Genomic DNA, 12,511 nt, shown 5'->3' with positions numbered 1-12,511 from the left:
ATTCAAGTCCTCCAGACATCAGTGGGTGCCAGACTTCTGAAGTTTGCCGACGTCTGGGCCCAGAAAAGGGAAAAGGGGCGGACAACTGGGGTTCACTCTCGATTGTCCGCAAAGGCTACCTCATTCCCTTCTTATCAAGACCTCCGTTGACGACGACTCCGAGGGAGTTGGTAGCCAAGTACAAGGACCCCATCATGAATCAGCCCTCTCTCTAGCAGTAGATCTTATGCTGGAGAAGGAGGCGATAGAACTAGTGAAAGATCCTCATTCTGCGGGTTTTTACAACAGACTGTTCCTAGTTCCCAAGAGCTCAGGAGGATGGAGACCGGTTCTGGATGTAAGCGCCCTGAATGTCTGTTCGTAGAAAAAAGGAATTTCGCCATGGAGACAACTTCTTCAGTGTTGGCGGCTCTTCGTCCAGGGGACCGATGGTGTCCCTAGATCTTCAGGACGCTTACTTCCATGTGCCTATCCATCCTTCTTCACGGAAGTTTCTGAGATTCATGATGGGAGGGAAGATCTTCCAATTCAGGGCCTTGTGCTTCGCCTTTCGACAGCCCCTCAAGTTTTTCACGGGTTTAATGAAGAATGTAGCGCAGTGGCTACATTTGGAGGAGTGAGGCTGTCTCTCTATCTAGACGATTGGCTGATCAGAGCAAGCTCACAAGAAAGATGTCTGGAGGACCTACAAAAGACACTGACCTTAGCAAGTTCGTTGGGGGCTTCTGGTGTTAACTTCCAGAAGTCACAATTAATCCCAGTCAAGAGCTGATATATCTGGGGATTCGGATGGTTTCTCCGGATTTTCGGGCATATCCGTCACCAGAGAGGATTGCTCGTTGCCAACGAGAAACTAACGACCTTCCTAGAGAAAGATGCATGCACAAGCGAGGGAGTGGATGAGTCTGTTGGGGGACACTTTCCTCGCTGGAGCAATTCGTTTCTCTAGGAAGGTTGCATCTCAGAACCTCTCCAATTCTTCCTTTACCGGAACTGGAGGTGTATCTCTCTAGACCTGGAATTCTCCTTCAGGATATCAAAAGGAATCAAGAAGGACCAAAAATTCTGTGGTGGACAGATCCTCTCCGATTTGCAGAAGGTCTGTCTCTGTACATGCCAAACCCGAACCAAGTATTGTTTTCCGACGCGTCGGAGACGGGTTGGGGTGCGACCCTAGGGTCAAGAGAGTGTCAGGCACCTGGGAGGGGGAACAGGTGTCCTGGCACATCAACAACAAAGAGTTGATGGCAGTGTGGTTGGCGTTAAAAGCCTTCGAGCCCCACGTCCGAAATGCTATAGTTCAGGTCAACTCGGACAACAACCCACAGCCTTGGCTTACATAAGAAAGCAGGGGGGGTACACACTCTTTCTCCCTGTACGAAACAGCGAAGGACTTGCTGTTTGTGGTCTCAGGCAAGGAAGATCGTTCTCCTCACCAGGTTCGTACAGGGAGAAAGGAATGTCAGAGCCGATCTCCTGAGCAGGAGGAATCAAGTGCTCCCTCGGAGTGGACTCTGCACTCAGAAGTTTGCCAGGACCTGTGGAGGTTATGGGGCAGGACCTCATATCGACCTTTTTGCGACAGCAAAGAACAAGAGCAATAGACCTCTACTGCTCCCCGATCTCGGACCCAGGAGCATGTCAGTCGATGCTTTCCTTCTAGACTGGAGAGGTCTGGACGTCTATGCTTTTCCTCCATTCAAGATTCTGAGTCAAACACTCAGAAAGTTTGCGGCCTCGGAAGCGACAAGGATGACGCTGGGTAGCTCCATTCTGGCCGGCCCAAGATTGGTTCACAGAGGTACTGGAATGGCTAGTGGACTTTCCAAGAGCTCTTCCACAAAGAGTAGATCTGCTCAGCACACCCCACTTCGACAGGTATCACAGAAACCTCCCCGCTCTCAATCTGACTGGCTTTCGACTGTTCAAAAGTCTTGTCAGAGCGAAGGGGTTTTCAGCTAAGGCAGCGAAGGCTATCGCATCAGCTAGAAGGCCCTCTAACCCTTAGTGTCTACCAGTCGAAGTGGGACGTCTTTCGCCGTTGGTGCAGAAACCAGAAGCTTTCCTCTGTTCCCCCCAGGGAACCCCCCTTACTGTGACCCAAATCGCAGATTTCCTGGTTTTTCTCAGGGAAAAATGCGGTCTTCTTGCAGTTTCGACCATCAAAGGATATCGGAGCATGTTTAGCAGCTGTGTTTAGGCACAGGAATTTAGATATCTCCAACAACAAAGATCTACATGATCTGCTAAGATCTTTTGAAACTTGCAAGAAACCCTCGTCTCAAATTCCGAGCTGGAACCTGGATGTGGTTCTTCGTTTCCTGAGGTCCTCGAAGTTCGAAACCTCCCCAGTCATCTTCTTTCAAGGATCTTAACGAAGAAGGCTCTGTTTCTTTTGGCTTTAGCATCTGCCAAAAGAGTTGGTGAGCTTCATGCTCTAGAAGGAAGGGTAGGTTTCAAAGGAGATTCCGTGATTTGTTCCTTCCTTCCTTCTTTTCTAGCTAAGAACGAGAACCCCTCAAATCCTTGGCCAAGGAGTTTTGAGGTTCCAGGCTTAGCTCCCCTGGTAGGGGAAGAGCCAGAAAGAACTCTTTGCCCTGTGAGGACTTTAAGATACTACCTCCAGCGGAAGAAGTCTCTTAAGGGCATTAAGGACAGACTTTGGCGCTCTGTAAAGGATCCCAGTAGAACCATTGTCTAAAAAATGCTTTGTCCTTCTTTATTAGAAGCCTCGTGAAGGAAGCACCTTTGGCTTGCGGTGAGGATCACTTCAAGCTTTGAAAGTCAAGGCTCACGAGGTAAGAGCTATTGCGACGTCCTTGGCTTTCAACAAGAATATGTCACTCCAGAATCTGAGAAAGCAACATTCTGGAGATGCAATTCAGTATTCGCTATTCGCGAACCACTACTACCTTAGAGACGTCAAGATTACTTACGAGAAGTGCTTCGCGTTAGGCCCGTATGTATCGGCGGATTCGGTGCTGGGGCAGGGAGTGCAAGCATATCCTTTGTAAATTTTTTCCCCCTATGTTTGTGTGTGTTTTTATGGTTGTTTGAAAGAGGATGCGGGTAGGCATCTCTTTCTATTCGTATTGCTAACATTTAGAATGGTTAGGTGATCTGTTTGGTTTGGGATAGAGCTACCCTGCATTGGTAGTGGTCAGGCTCTGTCCATTTAAGAGGCGAATAATCCCCCATTGACATGATCCGACTTGGATTCTACTGAGTAAGTGGATATCAAATCCCTTCGTAGACCCAAAGAGTCTTTTCAGCTGTAGGTCACGCCCTCGCTGTAGCTCTTCAGGCTTTGCAGACTAATAGACAGTAACTATGAAGTCTTCAGCATTATCAGGTAAGAACCAAGGTTTGTTAGTATCCTACAACAGAGTGTTTTCCTGTCCCCTTTTTCCTTGTTACTCTGTCTTTTTTCCCTCCACCAACCGGGTGTCAATCAGCTAAGTATATATCTGGCAGGAAAGTTCATGTACAAAAATGATATTGATTATTTTACAATAAAGTTTGTACATACTTACCTGGCAGATATATACGATTGATGGCCCTCCCAGCCCTACCTCAGGAGACAGGTGGAAGAAAAATTATGACTGGAAAGGGGGATTGGTTCTACACCTGCCACCCAGCGGCGGGTGGGGTAGATCACCTGACCTACCTGTCGTCATTTGCCGCGGAGTTTGAATTCTGTCGTGACGTCAGAGACGTAAGCTAAGTATATATCTGCCAGGTAAGTATGTACAAAACTTTATTGTAAAATAACAATATCATAATTACTTAAATTTGTCATTTTTTTATTTTGTACTAGATTATAACTAAACCTAGAATGCTACTTATATATCTACATTGCAGGATTATTGTACTTTCTTTTTTAAGTGGTGTATATGTATTAGGGCTTTTGCCTTGTATGATAAGGCGCCCTATGAGGTAATGTTAGACTAGCGATAATCTATACGCTAAGTCGGTTGGTATTGCACTTCCATCTTCAATGGAGTGTCTGGGGTTTTGTAGATCACTTACGAAGTCGGTATTATCTTTACGACGATGTGTTAAACTCATGGTTCGGTGAGGTTCTTGTAGAAAACACTAAGTATAAAAAATTATATATTCTTCTGAAGTTTTACATGGTGAAGATCAGGTATGATTGTACAAGTCTTCTAATAACGATAGCTTGATCGCTTCTGCCAACGATGATGGCTAATCCTATTCCTCTACATGATAAAGCTTAGGTAAAGAGGTACAGGTCTTTCTGATGACGATGCTAACTCTGTTCTGCCTTGTCTACCCATCTCGTTACAATTTATGAAGGAACAGACAGTAGTTCGAACATATGAACATACTATCAGATGACATAGTTACATACGAACACACAATCGAATGAGACACGCTACAGATCACGTAGGCCGTTTGAATAATAGGTCGGGGTAGTTGTCTCAAGCAGGGAGCTTGGACTAATGTTTATAAACAATTGAATGACTACAGGTGACGGCATGTTATCTTAGCCTACATACTTATTGTATACGTCATCTTTAGCGTCTCTAGTCTGATCACATTCCTGCAAGCAATCTGGTTGACCTCTTTAGTTTTAGACTTTTATATATATGGACTAACATTCCATATTTTTATTATGTAAACACTTACATATGTATGTAAACCATTGTAAATAAAGCCTTAGACTAAATCTGCAATATATTGTTATTTGGGAATGTATATGGGAAAGTAGCAAAAATTTTTTGTTTTAAATGGCAAAATTTTGACAATTTTAATGTATATTAATGTGGAAGTACCCAGAAATATTAGATTTTTTCACACATGTTTTGCACTGCATTATTCTAACATTTGCATTGAGTCTGCAAGTGCTTAGTGTACAGTTTCATTGGTGGGTACTGTATTGTCTGTAGAAAACTTCTATGTACTAATGGAGATCTTATTTCTTTGCCACAGATAACCTGTTTTGTTATGGATGATCTCTGATGATAATCTGCAAAGGAACGTGTTTTTTTTAGTATCAAGTTAATTTTCCTCAACATACTCTAGGTAAGTAATATAAAAGTGAAGTAATTGCAGTAAGAGGGAATATCCCTAAATTATACGTAGTATTTGATATAAGCTTTGTTGAATCTTTAATCACTTAATGAAACAAACGCATTGTTCAAAACCCAGTCTGTGAGTTATTCACAATGCACTGACTGATATTTTTGCCAGTTTTCTGCTTGTTACTTTAACACTGTTTTAAATGTCAATGTGCCTCAAAGTACAAATAATCTGATTAGAAATGACACCAGAGTGAGAGTAATATTTCGATTAGTAATTTATCAAACAATGAGTGAAGTATAATATTACTTTTCACAGATGTAACTCTTGGGTGGATGAGGCCTGCAAAGGCTTAAATAACTGATAGAGTTAAATAGGGCCAGGTTCTGCTGAAACCTACTCTTCTGCATCTGAAATCTTACATAAACATTTTCCTTAGGCATCATTTTATATTGCAATACAATCCCTTTACACCTGAATTACCCCTGGTTACTGACCAGCCCAAGCTACATCCTCACAAACTTACCCATCAATTAATCGACAGTGTTACCAATGCTGTCGGTAAACTGTCTACTGAGCTACCTGTGAACCATTGGCAACACTGCTGTACTACGTACCCTTCAATTGCTTTCAGTTTGCTCGACGGTATAGACATGTCCTGTTGCTAGCGAACTTTATTTTGGTCTCATTAGCGCGACCCTCACAGCTTTGCAGCGAATGAGTTTGGTTGACAATTTTGGATTTATTTTTGATTAACCCATTGGATTGACTCTTGGATTTGACGATGGAAAAACTGCAAAAGGAATCTCAGCCAGCCAGTTCCCCTAAGCCTTCTCCTGCGACCGTGCCTTTGGAACAACCTGCCGCCAGAGATGTCGGAGCTACTCGTTACTGCAACTCATACAAGAGAAGGATGCGTACCTTCAAAAATGACAGACATTCTCTGTATAAGCTGCAGAAAGGCGCAATGTAATCTTAGTCAGAAGTGTGACAAATGTAGGGATTGGTCAACCAATCAGGTGGAGGATTATCTCAAACATAGAAAGTCCTTACCTTCAGAAAGCAAGCATAAGGTAGAGACCGGGGATAGGAAAGGACCTAGTGTCTTAAGTTATTTAGGAGGCTGGAAGAAAAAACTTTCAGCAAGTAAGACGAGTTTGTTTGCAAACTTTATGAATAAACTGAGTGAGAACAAAGATAGTAGTAGTTTAGGGGATACTAATCGTCCTTTTTCAGCTCCCTTGCCTGTTCCAGAATCAGCCCCAGAGGCTGATGGGGGTAATGGAGATCTGCAAGCCTCAAAGGTACGATCTGCTGGCCTCCCCGACACGGAGCAGGCAGTGTTAGTAGCGGATTCCCTCTCGTCCCCCCATGGTGTAAGTTCTGAAGTCAGACTCAGACGTGTAGAGATAGTAAGTTAGGTGTGCAGGAATTTATGTTTGCAAGGGCAGGCTCCCTTTTAGGTGACACTTTTGCTCCATCACCAAATGTTTTGGTTCCGATGTTATCCGCTATTCTCTGTTCCTCTGATGCAGAAGGTATACAGCTTGCGGCTCCTATGACAGTTTCTGCGAATCATAATTTGTTGTTGGGTGCACCTTTGAGTATGGGTATGTCCAGTTTATCTTCCACCTATTCAACCAAGTGTGGCTTCTTCATTTTCATTCTCCTTTGACTTCTCTCTCAACTTTTCCTGGAGGTTTCTGGCTGTTCAATCATCTAAAGCAGGTGGGGGGCTGGTTCAAGTGTGGTTTTTGGGTCTTCCTGGGGTAAGTACTCCCTCTACGGTTTCAGCCGAGAACAGGTGGTCCAGGTATTGCGGCTGCGTGGCTCGCAGGTGCGAATCACGTGCACCAATTGGTGTTGGGCGTGGGTATTGCGTCACAGTTGGTGTATGAGAGAGGTTTGGGTCAGCCAAGTGTCTCTCAGGTACTGGTTGCGCAGTCATATCTCAGAGGCGGAAGGGTTGTGCACCCAGGCGTTTGCAGCTCTGGTGCTGTGGTCACAGATACACTCGGTTTAGGTTCTGCACACCCATTCGTGGGGAGTGCGTAGGCGACAGGTGTTTCCTCTTCGCAATTTGGCGATGATAGTTTTGCACAACCTTTGGAGGTTGACTCCAGTGCAGGTATGGATACGTTAGATAAGGTATCAAGGTATTCGGAGGTATCGGGTTCCCCTTCTTTGGGGTCAAGTTCTCCTGGTGGTCGCTCTGTCTCTTTTCATGCTTCGGCCCGGCCGGACGATCCGGATGTAGAAGGTTGTGTAGAGGAAGACGAACAAGTTCAGGAATTTGCCTTTCCTCAGGCTACTTCAAATGAATACAAGCATTTATTATATCTGCTGTCGAAAGCTCCTGAGGATCCGGTACAGCCTAATGAGGCAATGTTTGAAAAATTGTATTCTACAAAACCTGCGGTTCCTCAAACATCTAATAAGTTAGTTTGGTTCGGTCATGTCAAACAGGCTTTGAGGGAGGCGGACACCAGGTTGGCTGCGCTCATTGGTTCAGGTAAGCGGGATTCAACCTTTCTTCCTATTCGGAAGGGGTTGTACGGTGTGGCAGGTAACCCTTCGATCGGTAACAGAGTGCCTCTGAACGAATCGGTGGAGGCACTTCTGTCTAGAGTTCCTTCATCATCTAGGCTAGTAAGGGTTTCTTTGTGAGATATGTTCTGCCATCAGTCAGAAGCATTATCACATTCACTCAGAGTTGGCTGATTTAAATCATGATGATTTTAATCAGTGATTTATATCAAGATTTAAATCAAATGATTTTTAAAAACAGTATTGATTTAAATCAATATTTACTTCTGTCCCAACCAACATGGAATTTAAAGGAAAAATGTGAAAACAAACACATAATCACACCTACTTTATATATGAATGAAGATGAAACACTAAAAACTTCCTTTTACATGAGAGAAAAAATTTCCACAGTACATTAAATCAAAGGGTTTTACTTGTGAAGAACTGTATTTGTTTCTGAGGAGTAGAATACTAAAGCACTTCCTTTTACAATACACTGTAACAAAAAAATTTTAAATTCCACATGCTATTAAAGAAATGAAATCAAAGAGGTTTACTTATAATGAACTGTACTTATCTTCTGAAGTAATGAATTTAACAAATAAAAATATTATAGCCTGTATTTAAAACAAAAGTACATTGAATTTACACTTGAAAAGAAGCATTCTTTGAAAGATAATGATACACTTCTTTGAAACGTAGTTCATAAAAATTCTTTGAAATTGAAATTCAAAATCTTTTAAAAATAATGTTTTTAATTCTTATGACAGTAAGTTTGGTTCTTTTAGGCATCATGATCATTAATATCATCAAATACATCCATTTTGTGTATTCATGATTTTAAATAAAAACTCCAGTTTTGCTGCCTTTTCTGTCCCCAGCTGGTTCCTTAGTTTTAAATGTACAATAGCATCATAGCTTGAAAAAATTCTTTCAACCCCTGATGAAGAAGCCACTGCAGACAGTAGTTGTTGTACTGCTGAAATTACATCACTATCCAACACACTTGAATGCGACCTCCACCATTCAACAACTGAAATACACTTGGTCACAGATTCACTAAACTTACATGAATGGAAAGGGGACGATTTGGCTTGAAATTTCATGATGACTGGGACAAGTGAGGGAATTGCATTATTCAATTCTTCTGCACTAAGCAATTTTCCTTGAAAGGAAGGATGAATCATGTTTGCAAGAAGATGAGCTTGTGTTATGACTTGATCAAACCTCTTTTTCGCAGCAGTTACTGCATTTCTTGTCATTGCATAAAGTTGTGATTAATTCTTTCCAAATGTTCACTGCTTCAGCAATTGTACATTTATCACTCTGTACTTTGTCTAAAGCCACAGCTATTGGTTCTAGCTGTGCAAGTAAGTCCTCTGCTGACTGCTTCAGTGTTAAGTTAGATACCTTCTCTCTAACTCTGACATCAATCTGCTTCCTATCAACATAACAAATTGTCATGAGAACTGGCCAGTTCTTTATGTATATCTTCAGAAAGTTACACATGGTATTCCATCTTGTGTCCTGAGGCATAACAAAACGTTGCCCACCTTTCTGGCGGTATCTTGCAGAAGCATAGTGATTGTTTCTAAAGTATTTTACTATGTACACCACATGCTCTTTAATATTGCCAATTTCCAGATCACGAGCCAGAAGATTCAAAATGTGTCCAGTACAGCCATAGGACACCAGCTTCAGTTCACTTCCCTCATCTAACAGTTTCCTCATTTTTTTTTACATTAGCTGCATTATCGGTCACAACGCTACCAAAATGGCAACCAAGTTCTTTACACTTCTGAATCGCCGATTTTGAGAGCTCTGCTAGATATTCAGCAGTATGAGGCTGGCCACTTGTGTCTCTTGTACCCACTAAATATATATGGCCATTTGAGGTTGTCACAGTAGTACATATAATAGGCTCATTGTGAATGTTAGACCATCCATTTAAAGACAGACATACAATTTCATCCTTCAGCTCTGTGGCACACTTTGCATATTCTTTCTCATATATCATGGGTAGGAATTTGTCTGCAATTTCTTTTCTTGTTGGAGGAGTGTATCCTAGCCTCAACTTCCCAACCATTTTACAAAACTGAGGATGTTCTACCAATCTAAATGAAGAGTTGGTTGCAGTGACCATCTTAGCGGCTTCTTCATCAAGGTTTGCTTTTTATAAGAAGTTGTCTTTGTAACAAATGTGTCCAAAGTTGCTGCTTTACACTTTGAAGAAATTGTTGCAGAAGTTAGACTTTCTTTCTTTAATGCTGGAGTTGCGACACTTCTTTGAGGCACCTTTGGAGTCAGTGGTGTTGAAGTTGGTGCAGTAGGTACACTTTCTGAAAAAGAAATCCAAGTTGATAGGATGCAACTTCTACTGTATTATCAAAATTACGTTTTCTCAAAGCACGGAGACAATAGATACAGCATGGTATGGTAGTCCTTGGTTTCTCATGAGAAGACTTTCATAGAAAGATGAGGTGGGGTTTTCAGACCCTTCTTTTTCAGGAAGTGCATTAGTACAAACAGTAAAAGTAAAGGGAATAAAAGGGGAGGGACCATTTTTTTTTTCCAACCAAAAACCAGGAATTTTTTTTCACTCCATTTGACTATAGTTCTACAAGAATAGGTAGTGAATTTCAATCTTACCTGGATCATCCAAATCCTCTTCTGATAATTCAGTTTGAAGCAATTGACATTTTTCTCTGTGAGATTTGTCTTGCTACAATTCCTTGTAACTCAAGTTTACACTGTCTGCATATAGCTCTCCATCCTTTCACAGACTTTGAAGGAATTCTGTTAAAATATTCCCACACTGGATCACTCTTCCTACCAGATACATTAAGCCTTGTGGTCAGTGACATCTCTACGATCTTGCAGTTTGCTCATGAATGAGTGGTTGTAACACCCAAACTACTACATAGACCTAACATGATATATACGGGAACAGTACAGAGAGAAAATGCAATCCTGGCCAATGGCTACTGGGCTGCTTGACAGGTTCAAACACGTAACCGAGTGAGAGATGATGCAACATTCTGTAAAAACCTCCTGAATGTGTTTTAAACTAATGTATAATATATATATGATATATATATTTGTATATATATATATATATATATATATATATATATATACTATATATATATATATATATATATATATATATATATATATATATATATATATATACTATTTTTATATACATATAAACATATATATATACACATATATTATATATATATATATATATATATATATATATATATATATATATATATATATATATATAATAAAAGAATAGGATGGAGAAAAGCCAGCGTAACATCATACATGTATTTTCCAAATTTTCGAGACTTTGGGTCTCATCATCAGGGCTATCTCTATGGAGTTAAAAAACTCAGTTTTTTAACTCCATAGAGATAGCCCTGATGATGAGACCCAAAGTCTCGAAATTTGGAAAATACATGTATGATGTTACGCTGGCTTTTCTCCATCCTATTCATTTTAAATCTACGGCTTTCCAGAGCCCCAACCTTCCGTTCCAGATGCCCCACCTTATAGTATATCTATATATATAGATATATATGTCTATAGATATATATAGGATATATAATATATATATATATAATATTATAGATATATATATATATATATAGTATATATATATATAATATATATATATATATATTGTATATATATATATCTATATATTAATTTATATATTAGTATATATATATAGTATATATACTCTATATATATATAGGTAATGATATATATTTATATATTATATATTTATATATATATATAATATATATATATATATATATATATATACACATTATATATATATATATAATATATACTATATATATATATATATAGTATATATATACATATATATATATATATATATAATATATATATATATAATTATATATATATATATTATATATATATTATTATATGATATATATATATATATATATATATAATATATATATATATATAATATATATTTTATATATATACATTATATATATATATATATATTATATATATACTATTATATATAAATAAATAATATAAATATATATATATATGATATTTCATATGTATAAATATTACATCATTAAATATACATATATTATATATATATATATTATATATATATATATTATATAAAATATATATGTAGTATATATATATATATTTATATTATATATTATAATATATATTTATTAATATATATATAATATATATAATATGTATAATTATATATAATATATACTAATATATATATTATAAGTATATATATATTTATATAATATATGTATATATATATATTATTATTATATATATATATATTATATATATTACCAATATTAATATATATATATAATATATTATCATATTATTAATATTATATAATAATTATATATATAGTATATATATATATATATATATATATTATATAATTAATACACTTATATATTATATAATATATTTTATATTTATAATATATTATATTTAGTATAATATATATATTATATAATATATATTAATATAATGTATATATACATATATATTATAACTATATATATATATTATAATATATATATAATATATATTATTATATAATATATTAATAATTATATATTAATTATGTATATATATATATATATATATTAAATATAATCTTGTATATATATATAAGTATATATATATTATATATATATTATATATTATAATATATATATAAGTATATATATATATATATATTAAAATTATATATAGTATATATATATATACATATTATAATTTTATATAACATATACATATTGGACTGGTGGTGGATGCTTGTAGGTTGTATTTGCATGCCCGGCTCCTTCAAGAGAACAAGTAGCATCTTGCCTGTGGTGTGCGGTTCTAGAGGTAA

The 12,511-nt window shown here is 37.6% G+C and overlaps 1 protein-coding gene across 1 annotated transcript in view; it reads left to right on the top strand.

Annotated features, from left to right (window-relative positions):
* The first annotated feature begins 4,951 nt into the window (after positions 1-4,951).
* LOC135204734 (gastrula zinc finger protein XlCGF8.2DB-like) overlaps positions 4,952-12,511 on the top strand; it is a 42,604-nt gene continuing 35,044 nt past the window's right edge. The window contains exon 1 of the mRNA XM_064234892.1: positions 4,952-5,046. The gene's annotated coding sequence lies outside the window, so the exon portion shown is untranslated. The remainder of the gene's footprint in view (positions 5,047-12,511) is intronic.

The sequence above is a fragment of the Macrobrachium nipponense genome, chromosome 47 (assembly GCF_015104395.2).
Source record: "Macrobrachium nipponense isolate FS-2020 chromosome 47, ASM1510439v2, whole genome shotgun sequence".
In the NCBI taxonomy this organism is placed as follows: domain Eukaryota; kingdom Metazoa; phylum Arthropoda; class Malacostraca; order Decapoda; family Palaemonidae; genus Macrobrachium; species Macrobrachium nipponense.
This window is presented reverse-complemented; position numbering and strand designations above follow the sequence as displayed.